This window comes from Vulpes vulpes, chromosome 2 (genome assembly GCF_048418805.1).
Source record: "Vulpes vulpes isolate BD-2025 chromosome 2, VulVul3, whole genome shotgun sequence".
Lineage (NCBI taxonomy): Eukaryota > Metazoa > Chordata > Mammalia > Carnivora > Canidae > Vulpes > Vulpes vulpes.
In genome coordinates, this window is record NC_132781.1 from 140,623,502 (window position 1) to 140,640,532 (window position 17,031).

Sequence of the window (17,031 nt, forward strand, 5' to 3'; positions counted from 1 at the left end):
TCTATATCTTTCCACTAATATGTTTTCTCCTTTTATTCACCACCACTGTTTTCTGTTGTTGGCATCATATATCTGAATATTGAAGTGATATTAAAATAAAAATAATCTGTGTCAAAACTCAGCATCCACAAGAAGCATCCCCTCCCCCCAAAGGATTGGGTACATAACCTAAATCTGATCATTGCTAATCTAGTGGGACTCTTATTTTAAAATCGAAAGACTGCGGATGAGACAGGAGAAGGAAGGTGCCAGGGTCCCACAGTGGGTGAGCAAGACCCCAGACCAGGACCCAGATTTCTTGCCTTTAGGCTTCAAGTAGCCTCCAGGGAAGCAGCCCAGCTGGGGCATGCTGGCCTTCTCTGGGGCCGTGGCAGGTGGGGAGGACGTGAAGCATGATACAGGAGCTGATAATGGAAGCCAGTTAGCTGTCTGCACCCCCTCGGAGCCTCCTGACAAGGGGCATCCCAGGACTCACCACGAGCGCTGCTGGCCACGGACCCGAATGCAAGAGGGGGGTGGGGCAAGCAGCTCTTGCCCCCAGAGCCACCAGACAATCGCCCCACAGTCCACAGCCCTCCTGTAAACAAGCTGTTGTGCCTGAAAGAACATGATAATAGCAGGCCCTGCCATCCTGCCCTCTCTCTGTGTCGGGGTAGGTCTGCAATTACCGTCTTAACCGACTCAGATATGGTTCACAAAGGGTATACATTTTCCGAAGCTGTATACAATTTCTGCAAACTTTCTCCTCCCCTCTCTCCTCTTCGGGGGCTGGGGGCTCAGGCTCCCTCCCTCCAGCCACACCCCCGAACTTCTGTGAGGCCAATGGGGAGGCGTGCTCAAGAGGACACAGCAGCAGAGCTTTCCTTCCTTACCACTAATACATCCACGGCACCAAATCATTAGGCTGGAGGTGGGGGCAGTACGGCGCAGAGGGGTCCCCACCCACTGTCCCTGCCCAGACCTTCACCGCACCTGGACTTTCTAAGTCAAAGAGGTAGTCTTTCTGGCAAAGTATGGCTCTCATATAGTACCTGCTGACCAACCTTTATCTCTGAGAATACCAAAGGCGCTTCTACACAGGAAGCCCGGTCTAGGAGCATGTGAAAAAGTCTATCTGCCCAGGCATGAGCCGAGTGACGGGGAGGAGTGGTTTGGACAGGCCTGACCTGAGTCTCTGAAAAGTAGCTCTTGGCACCCAACACTCACTGTGAGCCCTGCAGGCCCAGTAACTGGTGTTGGGGAGGTGCTGCCAAATAAGGAAAGAGGATGGGAAGTACAAAAAGCAGGAGCCAAGGAAACTTCTGGGCTATAGAGAAAGCCATTGATAATGCCTGAATCCGACCTAATCTTCACTTAATCTCCAGGTGCTTTAGTTCCTCACCTGTAAAGCTGGGGGGTGATGATTCCACCAATCAGGACGAGCTAGGTTATCCTGCAATAACAAACCACCCCAAAAGCTCAGTGGCTTCCAACAACACAGGTTTATTTCCCGCTCATGTTACGGGTCCATGGCAGGTCAGCCAGGAGTTTCTGCTCCTTGTGTTTGGAGCAGCGACCAACTCAAATGTTGCTGGTTGATGAACTGAGGGGAAAGAGAATGATGAAGGTCTTGAGCCAGCAATCCTGCTCCGGCTTATGTATAACACATGTCCCCTCTGTTCACGCTCATTGGCCAGAACTAGCCTCCTGGTCCATCCAACCACAGGGAGCCATGACCTAGAGAGGAAAGTCCAAAATACCCAGTGGACGGCATTAACGCCAACCACGAAAATCACAGAATGTACTTCTAAGGTTGTTGAGGAAATGAAATGACCAAAATCCACAGTAAGTTCTATATAAGGACAGGCTGCTTGTGTTGTGATGACGATGATGGTGGTGGTGGTGGTGGTGGTGGTGCTTCTTATTAGTAAGGATATTAAAATAGGACCCAAGTAGGCGCTCCTGGGTGGCTCAGTTGGTTAAGCATCTGCCTTCAGCTCAGGTCATGATTTTGGGGCCCTGGGATGGAGCCCCAAGTCAGACTCCCTGCTCAGCAGGGGGTCTGCTTCTTCCTTTCGCTTTGCCCACCCCCACTCATGCTCTATCTCTCTCTCAAATAAGTAAATAAAATGCTTTTTTTAAAAAAGCAGGATTCAAGTAAACTATCAATGAAGGTATAACCACTGCGCTAAATTGTTATTAAAATGGTATTAGAAAATTTGGTTTCCTGGCTCTGCCACTAATTTACTGTGTGATCTTAGGAAAGATGCTGTCCACCTCTGATCTTCTGATTCTTCTTTTGTACAATGAGGGTATTGGGTTTATTACCTGGGAATGAGCTTGGGGTTAGTAAATGTAAATCAAAGGAGTCAAGGGGTTGGCTTTTGCTCACCCCACTAGCTGGGGTGGCATGCGCTCCTTGGGGCTGAGCTCAGGAAAACCCTTGACTTTGGAGCAGTCTGCATCAGGCTTATGAATCTCAATCCCTAAATTATGGGTGACAGTGGCTTCTTAAAGAGGAAATGAATTGTTGCAACACAATCCAGCCATGTTGTATCGATATGATTAGCTAGTTATCCATGGAGTGCAGTAATTTGCTTTGATTTTTAAGTATCCGTTAGCAGCCAAGTCCTAATGAGGCGGCTCTAAATTGATTAGATACTCCAAGATACAGCACGGTTCACAGATTGTTTCAGAAAACTGTCAAGAACCCGAGACTGGCATTTCATTGGATTTAATGATTGCCGGAGAAGGTGTGCATCCCAGCCAGATACAATCACATTTGTCAGCATGATCCTTTTAAGCACAATTCAATTAAAGTGTTATTCTCTAATTTTATTAGAACCAGAGCCCAGAGCTAATGCAAGCTCCTGATATTGCGTCAGGAGGGGAGTGTGCACAATTTAATTTCCCTAATTGGAGTTTAGTGATCTAACATGCTTTTCATATCTTAATTCTTGGGATAATCTCCAGTTTTTGCACCTGCTACAATTCCTTTAATGGAAATGAGGAATCAGATGCAGCGGTTATTCCTGGCATGGAATCACTGGGTCACATCTGCCTCATTGAAGGGAATTTGCACATCTGGATCCTCTGCTTTGACCTGATCCTTTCCCACTGATCTTGGCCTTGACTTTGATAAGGAGCATCTCTAGCCTGCATATGACCAGCATTTACAACCAGGCTGCCAGCCTCAGAATGAGGCTATGGGAAGAGCATGGGCTGGTTGGAAATCAGCTCCATCATACAGCCATCCATCCACCTGATCAATACTTAGCAGGCACCTACTGTGTGCCGGTACTGTGTTAGGTGTTGAGCAAATCAGACATGGTCTCTGATATCAGAATTCAGAGCCTGCTGGGGACAGGGTCCAAAAATAGGAATCACCTGAATAACAAAACATTGGCCCTTGTGATAAAAGATGTGAGGGGATAGGACAATGTAAAAGAGACATTGTTCTACTCTAGGTTTGGTCATAAGGAGGGCCTCTGAGTATTTCATCCAAGACTCTAAGGAGTTCCTGTGGTCTTGTATGAGGGCCAAGGGAAATGCTTTGAAGCCCTCATGCAGGGCTTTCCTTCTGGTTGCAATGTCAACTCCCTGCCCCAGAGAACTCCGTCCTCCAGGTCTTGAGAAGTACCCCAATGCAGGAAGAAGCCTGGAACATTTGCGGAGCCAATAGTGGGCCATTTAATTTAAATGAAGTGGAAGGTTCCAAGAATTTAGGTTAGAGAGGATGGAGGCCAGATCCAATAGAACCTTATAGGTCTCAGTTTATGGCTTTTGTCCCCATGCTTTTGCCCCAGTGTGGGCAGTAAATGATGAGGCCACCCACTTACCAGTCAAGGTGAGGTGGAGTATTTTATTACTGACATTGTCTAGAATTGTTAGTGTGTGGTGATAACAAGACTATAAGAAGAGAAAAACAGCAAAAATGTATTGAGCTCTGTGTTCTGCTCTTCTTTGCATTATCATTGGATTCTTTTGATGGCCATAGGAGGGCACTGTGATTGTGTCCTGTCTACAGATGGGAGAACGGGTTCAAGGAGGTAAGTACTTTGTGCAAGGTCACCAGCTAGTGAATAACAGAGGAGTCTGGCGGAGCCTTACCCACTTGATCTCCTGATGTCATATCCTCCCCTCTACCCTGAAGCATAGGGCCTGTGAAAAAAGGAAGTTCTGAAGCTTCATCTAGGCCATGTTGGATGTCTAAAGCCCCGTGGACCTCACCTACCCCCCTCCTCAGCTCTAGACTGGCCTAAGCCAGTCTGAATCTGGCCAATATTCAATGGCAAGATGTCCAGGACTTCCCTCATTCCTGACACAATTACTCTTGGGACCTGGCCTGGCCACATCAGCTGGTGTTGGTCTCGCTGAAGAAATAACACCCTCACCATGGTCCACAGCTACATGACAAGTAAGGATGCTTCTCACTGATCAGAAATGGCTTCCCATTGTGCTCAGAGTCAAACCTCAAGTTCTTTCTGTGGTCCATAAAGCTCTGGAAAATCTGGCCCCTGCTCAATCTCCAACTCTGTCTCCTAATACCCTCTTCTGTGCTCCAAGTCTTCTTTCTGCTCCTCCCTTTCTTCTCAGTACTTTTGGATTTATTGAACCCTCTATCTAGAACATTCTCCATCTAGGATACTCTCCCCACAAATCCTTTTTCAAATCTGAGTTCAGATGTCACCTCTCGCACAGGCTTTTCCTGACCAGCCAATCAAAACTATCCCTCCATTCTTGGTCCTATCCATCTATTCTATATTTTCTTACAGCACCTATCACTATCAAAAATTATCTGACATATGTATGTTTTTGCTTATTTATTATCTCTCCCTCCTGACTAGAATGTAGTCCCATCAGGGTAGTCCTAGTCTATTTTATTTTATCCAGCACCTACTACACAGCCTGGTGCACAGTAGACGATTAATAAATATTTGTTGAATGGATGTATTAGTGGAAAGATGGACAGGAGGGTGGATGGATGAATAGGTGGATGGATGGATGGATGGATGGATGGATGGATCAATGGATAGATGATGGATGGATGTTGGTTGGAAAGATGAGTGAATATATTGATGGATGTCACAGAAAGAGCAACTAGAACCTTAGACCATTGGGCCTAGAATAATCTTCAGAAAGAAGGTCTAAGCCTCTTATCTTACAGAAAAATAAGCTGATATCCTAAGATGAGAATAGACTCATCCAAGCCCAGAAACCTGGATTATAGTACTTCCTTTGATTCTGGAAAAGAAAGAAATAGGGGGGAAAAACAGAAAGAGAAAGAAAGAAAGGAAGAAAGAAAGAAAGAAAGAAAGAAAGAAAGACAAGAAGGTGTGCTGAGTAACTAGAGGAGGTCTAAGTGATAAAGTGGAAAGAGCACTGGATTAGGACTCAAGCATTTTGCCAAATTGAGTCTAATATGTTTTCAGATATCCAGCCTCATATTCCTTAATCAACTCAGTTTTATCCCACATGACCACCCCCCAACCTCGGCTGCTAGGCTAAGAGATCAGCTGATCCATAAGCAGCAACTCCATTGCAACCCTGCCTGAACGCATGAGCTAACCAATCCTAGATCCTTCTTGGGGATCTGACCCAGGAAACACCAGGAGAAGAAAGTGTAGCAGAAACACGGAGTCATGATAAAGAACAAAGTTGCAGACTAGGACCACAAACTTGTTTTATTCAGCCTTCAGAATAAAAGTTGAAAACTTAAATTTGCTGCTGACATGTAAAACTCAGACATCATATAGAAATCCAGATACCTGCCTTTGCTGAAGAGATCAAATCAGGCAAGGCTAGGCCCACATGCCTGTGGGGCAACCATTGGCTGGCACAGAGCAACAACTGCCCTTTGTATCTGTCACTCACAGTACATCGAGGAAAACAAAACCCATTCCAAGAATGCAACAGAATTTAAGGCAGGTCCTTAGCTGCAAAGATGTTCAAAGAGCTTAAAAAAAAAAAATCAATGAGGAGAAGGTGAAGCAGTCCTGAGCTAGGAACCAGGACAAAAGGGACAGAGAGGAGGTGATATTACAACAGCTCCAGCATAGACACTGCTGAGAGTCTAGAACCATGGGGGGGGGGGGGGGGGGGCGGGCTGCCCTGCAAGAGTGAGGATTGTGGAGAGAGGGGCCAGCCAGCAGGAGGAGGAGTCACAGATCTAGCACACCTGCTGCCAGAGACACTATCCACAACAGAGAGAGAGAGAGAGAAATACCCTGGCTTCTCCCTTCTTCCTGTCCACCCACTCCACTCCATCCCATGTCTCCCACCAGCACCTCCTATTGGCTGAACCAGTAGTTAAAGGATCATGGGAAATGTAGTTTACAGGCATCCACCCTGTGATGCAGCACACAACAGGAAAGGGAAGGGGAATCCATCTGAGAACAAACAGGTGAATGACCTTTCAGATGGCACAGATGCTATCCACTTGCCACCTGGCCCACTGCACCCATTATGTTAACTGCCTGGACCCATGGGCAAGTGCATTTGTGACCCGTGGTGTTGAGAGAGGACCCAAGAGCCAAGCAAGTCTGGACAAGTTGATGTTTTAAGACAGCAAAATTCTGAGAAAGCAGGTGTAAGAGTAGAGGAACAAGGTACCTCTTGGGAGGCTGAAGAAGCCAACTGTCAGCGAGGCTTCAAGGGTGGTAGAGCCCAGGAGTGCCCAGGGAACACATGCACTCCTGACTTGAGACTGGAGCCTCTTCCAGAAGCTGGTGGCCTTCTTTCTCTGGTTCTTGCCAGTGTGCCCTCTACGACATGAGGTCCCTTAAATGATCCTGTTTCTTGCCAGCAGTAGAACCCAAATGGAGGGGATTCCTGGGTTGCTCAGTGGTTTGGTGCCTGCCTTCGGCCCAGGGCATGATCCTGGAGTCCCGGGGATCAAGTCCCACATCAGGCTCCTTACATGGAGCCTGCTTCTCCCTCTACCTGTGTCTCTGCCTCTCTCTCTCTCTCTCTCTCTCTCTCTCTCTCCTCTGTGTGTGTGTGTGTGTCTCATGAATAAATAATTAAATCTTAAAAAAAAAAAAAAGAGCCCAAATGGAACAGGCAACTTTGAGCTCTGAAGTACTTCCCTCACTCTCAGGACATCTGCTTCCTGATGATCTTATTTGAGTTTTATAATAATATGGGAGATGGGCAAATGGTCATTCCCATTGGACAGATGAGAAAACTGAGGCCAAAAGAAAGATTTTATTCAAGGTCACACAGGGAGTCGCTGGCCTAGCCAGGACCTGCCCCCCACCCTCCCCCCGAAGGCCCACTTCTGGGAGTTTCAGCTCCTCATCATCTTGTCCATTGTGTCACTGACGAAGGTGCCCCTCCTAACAACTCAACTCCTTTGAACTCCCAAGGGCAGGCTTTGGCTCTTAACATGCATGAGCTCATGTCAGCTTCCCAACGCTCCTGTACCCACGTACTCTCAGTACCTGCCTTGCAGAGGAAGTAAAACTGAGATTCAAGGAGGAAACGTGATCTGCCCAAGGTTTATGGCTTATTATCAGCAAGTCAACAGGCTTGCTCTCTTTGGGTCCAGGCCAGATGGCACCTCCCATGCCTCACATCGTATCCCCAGGTTGAGACATGAGATGGTAGATACTGATGACAACGAGCCCTGACTGTGTACTTGTAATATGTCAGCTACTTTTCTAAGTGTTTTACAAGTATTAACACATGTAATCCTTGCACGAGCCCTATGAGGAAGCTATGACTTGCTGCCATTACAGATGAGGAAACCAAGGCCCAGAGAGGTCAGGCAGTTTGCCCGGGATCACACAGCTGGGAAGCAGTGCGGTCTGGTCCAGAGTCCCTCTGCTTCTCTGTCTCATCTGCTAGACAAAAGCCCTCTTCAGGCCTGGGGGGACTAAGCAGCATAGGAGAACAGCATCTAGGGATGGGGACGGGTATCCAGGGGAGCGCTGGCCGCCCCAACTCAGCACAGTACCAGATGAATAGCATGTGGAGCCCAGACCAAGGGCTGGAGGGCGCTCCCAGCTGGGATGGCAGGGACCTGAAAATGAGATGCTCTTGTCTGAGCCCCACACCCTCCCCCACCAGGGGCTGGGTTCACTAATGGAAACCCACGGGCTGTGGCCAGTGAAAGATGTTGCTGCTGGGGCAGGTGGGCACCTTGCTCTGCACAGGGGTGATCTCACTGTCAGAAACGATTAGGGGTGAAGTTTGTCTGCTAAGTCAGGCTGGGGGCCGAGGCAGGGGAGCGGGAGAGGGAGGCTATTAAAGCAGAAAGAGAAGCAGACAGAAGATGGGGGGGGGCGGGAGGAGGCGGAGTGACATGGGGAGAGAGAGGGGGAAGAGAAGAGAGACATATTGAAGCAATTGGGAGAAAAGCAAAATGAGAGAGCAGGATTGCGAGCAAGCCCTTCTTCGTGTCCCCTCCCCCATGCCTCTCATCCATCCCTCTTTTCCTCCCTTTCCCCCCTTCCAATCCCCCACCCACACCCCAAGTTGGCGACTGTCATCCTATAAATAACAAACAGAATGAGACTGGCCTTCTGGAGGATGATTGAGGGAAATGATTAAATAATTGTCTTTGCAAGCCCTGGCTGAATAAAATGATTCTTTCCAGCCTGTTCTTCCCCGGGGTGGGGGGGGGGGGGGGGAGGAGGCTGGGGTGGGGGGGGAAGGGCAGGGGAACCAGGTCACATGCCTGCTGGTGGAATTACCTCTCAGACTCTCATGGGTGCTGAAGATTCATTTCATCTCATCATCATGTCTGACTGTCCTGGCCAGGTAAGTGCTCACGACAGTGAAAAATGATCTGTGGCTCTGGAAAGGGCACCGGAGAAATAAAGGCAGGCCTCCAGCCTCCATCCCGGAGTGGGAACCCAGAAGCCAGCACCTGGGGTGACAGGGAGCCCAGAAGAGTCCCCTGAGCCCCCCCAGATTCCTCAGCCCCGCATTCCACGTCTTTAGGGCAGGAACCTCTGCTACTCTTCTAGGCCCCAGGGAGAGAGAGGGTCACCCCCAATTATGTCCCTGCTCCAACCGAGCAAGGGTTACGATGCTCCCTGACTTTCATTTGATCAGAAAGATCAACTTGTCCCCCCGCCCCCCAAGAGAGTAACTTCTATAACACACTTTCCTCCACAACTTGAAATCCTAGCTCGGGAGCTTCTGGTTAGAACTCCCAGCTACAGGTGACCAGCTCCCATGAAAAGTCTCTGCAGACCGTAACTGGTGGGATTTCTTTTTGTTTCTGTATTTGATAGCGACAGTGCTAATGGTTTGTCACACTGTGCCCCTGGCACCACTTGGCCATGTCTCCTTCCTTCCTTCCTCCCACCCCCTCCCTTATTTCAACAAGCATTGGCTGGCACCTGCTCTGGTACCCAACCCTGTTCCAAGCTCTGAGAATATATAGCAGTGAAGAGGACAAACGAGGGGCACCTGGGGGGCTCAGGGGGTTAAGTGTCCGACTCGTGGTTTCAGCTCATGTCATGATCTCAGGGTCGCGAGATGAGCCCCAGGTCGGGCTCCCCATGTAGCACAGAGCCTGCTTGCGGTTCTCTCCCTCTCCGTCCCCCTCTCCCTCTCCCCCTCCTCCATTTGAGCTCTCTTTCTTTCTCAAATAAATAAATAAATAAAATCTATTTTTTTTAAAAAAAGAAGTCAAACGAGGTCCCTGCCTTCATGTGATTTACATTCTACAAGAGATTACAGCCAATCGATAAATCCACAGACAACAACACTCTAGTGTTCAGTGCTACTTTTTTCTTTAAAAGGGGGGTCATGGGTGGGGCAGGGAGGGATGGGGTGGGCAGGGGCGCTAGGAGGCCAGGCAGCAGGGAAGGCTCTCTGAGGGGGTCTGTGAGCAAGTGGAAGGGTGGTCAGAGGTGAGGTGGGCGTGGGAGGATGCGGGTGGGTCCGTGTGGGGCCGGCTGAGCCCTGGCTGAGATGGGGGCCATCTGGCTGCGGGCCTGGAGGGGGACACGGAGGCCGTGGCCCCGTGAGAGGAGCGCCAGCGGGTGGCGGGGGACATCGGGCTGTGTTGGGAAGCTAGAGCTGGCCGGATTTGCCTAGACATTGGAGAAAGAGTGGAATTATCTTTGGTTGCTGGCTGGGTGAAGGGAAGCCGAGGAAGCCGTCCCCCACCTCGACCTTCCTGCCTGAGCTCTCTGGTGGCCAGTGGAGGAGAAGGCCCTCCTTGCAGAACATTTACTCTTGCCACCCCTGGCGGAGGCCCCTCTGCAGTGTTATAGCCCCCTTTTTGCACAGGGAAAAAAAAAATATGCCTCGATTTCCATTGATCCATCCTGAATCAATGCTTTTAAAAAATCTCACGCACATTTGGCTTAAGAGCCAAAGCATACATTTTATGTTTTGACATGGTGTCATCGATCGGAGGCCCGCGCGTGTGCCCCACCTGCTGGAGCCCCCGCCCACCCTGGCGGCTGGCCTGGTCGCAGTGCGTCCTTAATGGCCTTGCCCCCGCCTGCACCCTCCACGCCTCCCCTGGCCCTCAGCACGGGGCCCTTTCTCAGGTTTTTTGAAAGGATCGATATGGTGCTGGGGCCCCCCGCTGCTGCCTGTCACTCACTCTCCACCATGCTATAAATTATGTATCTGCCTCTCTCTCTGGCTCCGGCTAATTTCTATTGCATTTGGCCGTGGCCCCGCGATGCTTGACTCTTCTCGGCCTCGGAAGCAGGGGTGCAGTTGAACTTCAGTGAGGACGCGGGGCAGGGCAGCAGGCTTAGGGAGAGGGGTGGTGATGGGGGAGAAGGAGGCAGCAGCTGGAGGTGGGAATGGAGTGGGGGGTGGGCTGGCACTCGGGACAACTGAGCGGCTTCCACGGTGGTCCTGGGACATTTTCAGGGGTCAGGGGGCCATCAGGGCCCATCTCCCCCACCTAGGACAGAGGAACATAATTCTGGGGCAGAAGGAAGAGATTCAAGGTGGCATAAAATGGATCTTCTGCCTCGGTTTTTATGCCAACAGGGAATTTTGCCAAGACTGGAGCAAGCCATTGGTAGTGAAGACAGTGGGCACAGCACCCGCTTGCTGGGGAGTGGGCTGTCCTGGCTCCGGAGGCTCCAGAGCACCCACCCAGAATGCTGCGTGGTGTGTTCCAAGAGCAGTGGGCTGGAAGGCAGGAGCTCCCCTATTTGCTGTATGACAGAGACAAGCCAGTTCCCTTTCTGCAAAGGCATAGGCAGGAGACCAAAGAAGCTGGTGTTTGTGACAGCTGGCAATTAGTAGACACTTACGATGTACTATTTCAGGCCAGCTTCACAACAGCCTGGGGACAGTCCCAACGCCTATTCACAGATGAGCAAACTGAAATCTGAGAGGTTTAGCCAGTTACCCAAGATCACACAGCTAGAACTGAGAGTTAAACCAGCACTATCCAGCTCCGAAGACCTGCTCTCTAGTCACTCTGCCCTGCTCCTCTTGAGGTTCCCAAGGCCCCTTCCTGGTCTCTTCCTCTCTGGTTCTCTGAGAATCTGTTCCAGTGGGCTTTGCACTCTTGCTTCCCCTGCCCCCGGAGCCTTTCCCGGCTACAGTCCTGACACCTTCTCCCCCTCTCCTCAATCTGCATAATCACCATGCCCTCCTCTATGTTGACCTGCTATGTTGGACAAAGGTGCCCAATAGGTTCCTATGTTTTCCCCACCTAAGCGAATTTTTGCAATGAGACATAGATGAAGATTTGAGCCAGAAATCCAGGTTATATCATCTCTGCTTTGCAAGATTCACCTAGAGCAAATCCTTTCCTCCATTTGACCTTATTTTTCTCATCTGTGAAATGAGTATAAGGTAATGCACATTTTAAGTGCCTCACAACAGACCCAAGGAGGAGGGAGAGAAATGGGGTAATTCTTCAAGATCAAAATAGGTAACCAGTGAGGAAAGATTTTGAAGCTCTGAAACATCGTACACAGGAAAGATTACTACAAATCTTTGTGCAAACACAGAGGTGTTTGCTTTCTTTAATTATTTATTGGGGCACCTGGGTGGCTCAGTGGTTGAGCATCAGCCTTTGGCTCGGGTCATGATCCCAGGGTCCTGGGATCGAGTTCCACATTGGGCTCCCCACAGGGAGCCTGATTTTCACTCTGCATATGTCTCTGCCTCTCATGAATAAATAAATAAAATATTTTTTAAATAAAGATATATTTATTCATTTTAGAAAGAGAGCATGAGCAGAAGAAGTAGAGGGAGAGGGAGAGAGAATCTCAAGCAGATTCCACATTGAGCATGGAGCCCAACTTGAGCATCGATCTCACAATCCTGAGATCAGAGCCTGAGCAGAAATCAAGTGTTAGGCAACTAACTGGCTGAGCTGCCCAGGTGCCCCACAAACACAGACTGTTTTACTCCGCACTCCAGGGAGTAAGACTCTGACACTCTGGGTAATACTAAAGGGGAAACTGGGAAGATAATCTAGCTCTGCTAGGTGATAATGACTTCTGTCTACTGGTCTTGGGGTTCCACTAAGGCCTGGGGTGGATTTTGAACAAGGAACAATGTTTCCAAATTGAGAACAATCACAGTCCCTGACCCCCGTTCCACTGATGTGAGTGGATCTCTAACCGACAGAGCCCCCAGGTCTACAAAGCTCAGAGCTCAGAGCATCCACTCATGTCTCCCAGGGAGGAAGGGTCTCCGGCCCTGAGCTGAGAACCAAGCAGAGAGACCTATTACTTTGAAATTCACTCATATAGGCACTCATTTATGAGTAAGTCAGTATCTGGAAAGCACTTGGCACAGTGCCTGGCACACAGTAGGTGCTCTATAAGTGCCCATCTTCATCATTCATTCATCATTTTACTCATTTGCTCCTCAATCACAGCACTGGTTTGTTTGCACCACACCAGGGGTGACACTTGTACGTATCGGGGGTCCTTGCTCAGTCCCTTTCTGAAGCCAGACCCTGGACCAGGGCCTTTGGGCTGCACCCATGAATAAGAGAGCACCCCACCCAAGGAGCTCAGTCTGTAGCAGAGGAGATGGAGATGTCTATAAATATCAGTACCTCCAGCGTAAGGTAGAAAGCAAGAAATAGCCTTTACAAGAACCGAGGAGGAGGCAAGGGGCAGATAGGGATCTCAGTAACCTTCAGGACGGGCTGTCAGTCAGGGACACACCAGAGGTGGAAAAATCTAGTAGCGCCTGCCCCACCTGCAGTGGGCAGCAGTGACCCATCTCCAGACAATGTTTTTTGTTCAGGAACAGTAAGGCCAGGATTGCCAGGTCTTCAGACTTTTTTTTAGAGAAGCTGGAAATCCAAATTTTCTTGCAATATTTTCCAATTTTTAAAAATATAAAGCGGGATGCCTGGGTGGCTCAGCGGTTGAGTGTCTGCCTTTGGTCCAGGGCGTGATCCTGGGATCCAGGACCGAGTCCCTCATCAGGCTCCCTGCATGGAGCCTGCTTCTCCCTCTGCCTATGTCTGTGCCCCTCTCTGTGTCTCTCATAAATAAATAAAAAATATTTTTAAAATGTTTTAAATATGTGTATATATATATATATATATATATATATATATAGTGCAAGGGCACCTGCGTGGCTCAGTCAGTTAAGCATCTGCCTTCAGCTCAGATCATGATCTCGGGGTCCTGGGAATGAGGCCTACATCAGGGCTCCCTGCTCTGTAGAGAGTCTGCTTCTCCCTCCGCCCCTCACCCCACTTGAGCTCTCTTTCTCTCAAATAAGTTTTTTAAAAAGCAAATATAGGGGATCCCTGGATTGCTCAGTGGTTTGGCACCTGCCTTTGGACCAGGGGGTGGTCCTGGAGACCCAGGATCAAGTCCCGCGTCGGGCTCTCTGCATGGAGCCTGCTTCTTCCTCTGCCTGTGTCTCTGCCTCTCTCTCTCTCTCTCTCTCTCCTGAATAAATAAATAAAATCTTTAATTACAAAAAAAAGCAAATATATAATGCAAATCGAACAAAAGGGCCACCAATTTGCAAGTCTGGTTTGAGCTTTACAAGAAATCAATGCTTTCCCAGAGAAGGCTTCGTGGTGGTGTTTCAACCTGACCTTGAGGACTTGTTGATTCTGACAAATGGGGCAGGAAGACAGGATTAACAGGGACCTTAGAGAGAGAATCCAGTTCATCAACCTCATTTCTCAGATTAGAAAACAGAGGTCCCAGGGACTGGTTCCACTTGGTTGCTAGTTAACAGGGAATGTGAAAATGAGGACAACTTTTGAAGCATAGGTGGGAGACAAATTGTAGAGGGCCTTGAATGCCAGGCTAAGGGACCTGGATCCAAAACATGTATGCCTGAGAGCTAACTCTTCCGTCACTTACCACGGGCCAGGCTCCACGCACCACCTCATTTAATCTCCCCAGTGCAACTCCTGTCATCCCCATTTTACAGATGAGCAAACTGAGGCTTCGAGTGTTTGAGAATCATGCCAAGTCCTCACAGCCGGCCAACAGCAGAGCAGGGGCTCAGATCCAGGCCTTTCGACCCCCAGAGTCTGTGTTCCCCACCACCATGTGACACAGCGAGAGAAGAGTAGAGCAGTGGATTTCCAAGAGATGTGCCACTGCCTACACATACTTTTAAATCCTCTCACTCATATACTCCCAGGGCCCTGTTTTGTTTTATTGACTTGAAGATTAGGTTTCCACATTTCTTGAGAACTCTCTCCCCTCCCCTTTTTAAACACAGCTGTCTTGGAGGGTGGGGAGGAGGAGTGTTTTAAACAGGAGTTGTTCAACTAATTGCCAATTATCTCTGAATAGGGTATGGTTTCCAACAGCTGTAAGGGATTTTGGTCCCCATCCATTGCCTACTGTTGCTGGTACTTGGAGTGTGTTGAGATATTCTTGGCCTCTTGCTTCAAAGAGAGGAACCAGTGCCTCAACCCTCCCCCAACCCCCCATTCCTGCAGACTCTCTCAGCCCTCTTTTGTACTGGCTGGCTGGCTTAGGAGGCACTGGCTGTTTCTGGCTATAAGAAGATGGGCAGAGACTCTCTTTCTTTCTCTGAGCATGAGTGGCTTGGTACCTATGGGAGCCAAATTCTCCCCGGGGTCTTAATACCTGTGCTGTCACTTCCCAGTCTGTTCTAGCATCTCCCTAAATGTGCAAACGGTTCTTGCTCAAATATGACACCAGACTTCACCTCCTTCCTGCTCAATCCAGGAGAAAGCTCCAAAGAAAACCCTCTAATGCAAAATGCCAGAAGACCCCAATGCAGATGGGTGATGTTAATTGTCCCTTCTGGCTCTGTCTGCTGGATTCCTGGGAACAGGCCGAGGGGCAAACCTTTGTAAATGTTAATCTCCTTATGCTTAAGATATCACACTAGCTTTGATGTTTGCAAACATGTTGACTCCTATCTTGGTTGAGGGTGTGTGGCCCAGACAGGCCAAATGCCTGTTTTGTCTTTCGTCTTCCTCCAGGAGAGTTCAGTGATAATATGTTCACCTCCAGCTGAAGTATGAAAAAGCCTCTCTTCAAAGCCAGGTTGGGGTGAGGGGTGGGCAAGATGCAGTGATGCTTGGGGCCACTACACCCTCATCCCCAGAAACCAAACTCAAGTTGAGTCATTGTCTCACCCAAGACCCATTGGAGTCAAGTAGATGACTCTGTCCATTATAAACTCCCGCTGATGTAGGAAGGAGGAAAAAAGGATGGGTTTTAAAAAAAATCCATTCATATTTTTATAGTTAGAGTCGTGCTAGTCCTGCAACAAATCAAACCAAGAGTGTATAATGGCTCAAATACAACGGAAGTTTATTTTTGCCCGATGTCGAGTCCAAAATGGATGCTCCTGATTGGAGGTGGCCTTCCTCCAAGAGATGATTCAGGAATCCACATATTCATTGTCTTGAGGTTCTTTTATTTTCCTGCATGGTGTTGTTGTGCTCATCTGCAACAAGCTGTGGAAGGAGAAAGAGAGGGAGGAGAAGGCACACCCACTTCTTCACAGCGAGCACCCGGAGGTATCACTTCCTATCAGATTCCGTTGCCAAGAATGAGTCATATGACTTCACCTAGAAGCCAGGCGGGAAGCCAGAGTTCCGGCTTGTCACTGACACCCACTGATGACCTACACTCAGGAAATGGGAGCGTGGGTCTTTGGTGGACAGTTCGCCTCTCTGCCACATACTTGGGTTGTAAGGAGACCCCTGGGATCTGGTTGAGTTAGAGTCAGGAGGTATAGACTTGAGCTTTCAGTCTGGCTGTCAGAGTCCTTTGGGGTGAATCATGTCATCTCTATGAGTCTCAATTTCCTAATCTGGAAAGTGGGGATAATGCAGAAGGGAAGGGGGAAGGGACGACCATGTTACATACCATCACACATTCTCCCTGCAGTTGCCCACTCGTTTTAGATATAATAGTATTTTAGGAAAAATGTGATGATGTTGACAATTTACATGGCTTCCAATGGAGGGGAAAAAAAATGGTTGAGAGAGCTAGTGATGCTGGACCTAGATTCCTAGATGATGACTATCAGCTAGAGCCGTTGGAGAGGCATCACCACAAAGTATCGTACCATCCCCACCACCACCCCTGTGTGGTCCACTTTACTCATTTACATGGCTCATCTGGTCCCTATCAGCAAGCAATTTTGAGACCCCTGAGCTATACCAGTGTCATATAGGTTAGTAATGATAATCCCTCTCAAGCTGGGGAATGTTTTACTCCCACTGTTCTGCTTCCCAAGGAACTTAGGCATTTGCCAAGCCTCCTCCCCAGCTGCAGAAGCCTCATGCATCGGCTTAATGAACTGATCAGCTCTCGAAATTGCTTATCAACAATGAAGGTCGAGGTATAGAATGTTTTTGAATTGTTGATTTTTTAAGATCTTGGCAAGACCATTAATGTTATGAATATACCACAGCACAAACTTCAGAATCTTGTCAGTTTTCATAATGTAATGAATGGAGAAGGTTTGATTCAGATCCTTGTGAGTCCAATAATATGATTAGGAGGCTGGCCTGCTAGGAGGTTGGAGCACTAGGGGAAATGACTGGCTGACTGCTATAATTGATTGGCACCAGTGGTGATGCCAGGGGCATGGCTTGGTTGGGGCAGGCTAGTTATCTTCTACCAATGT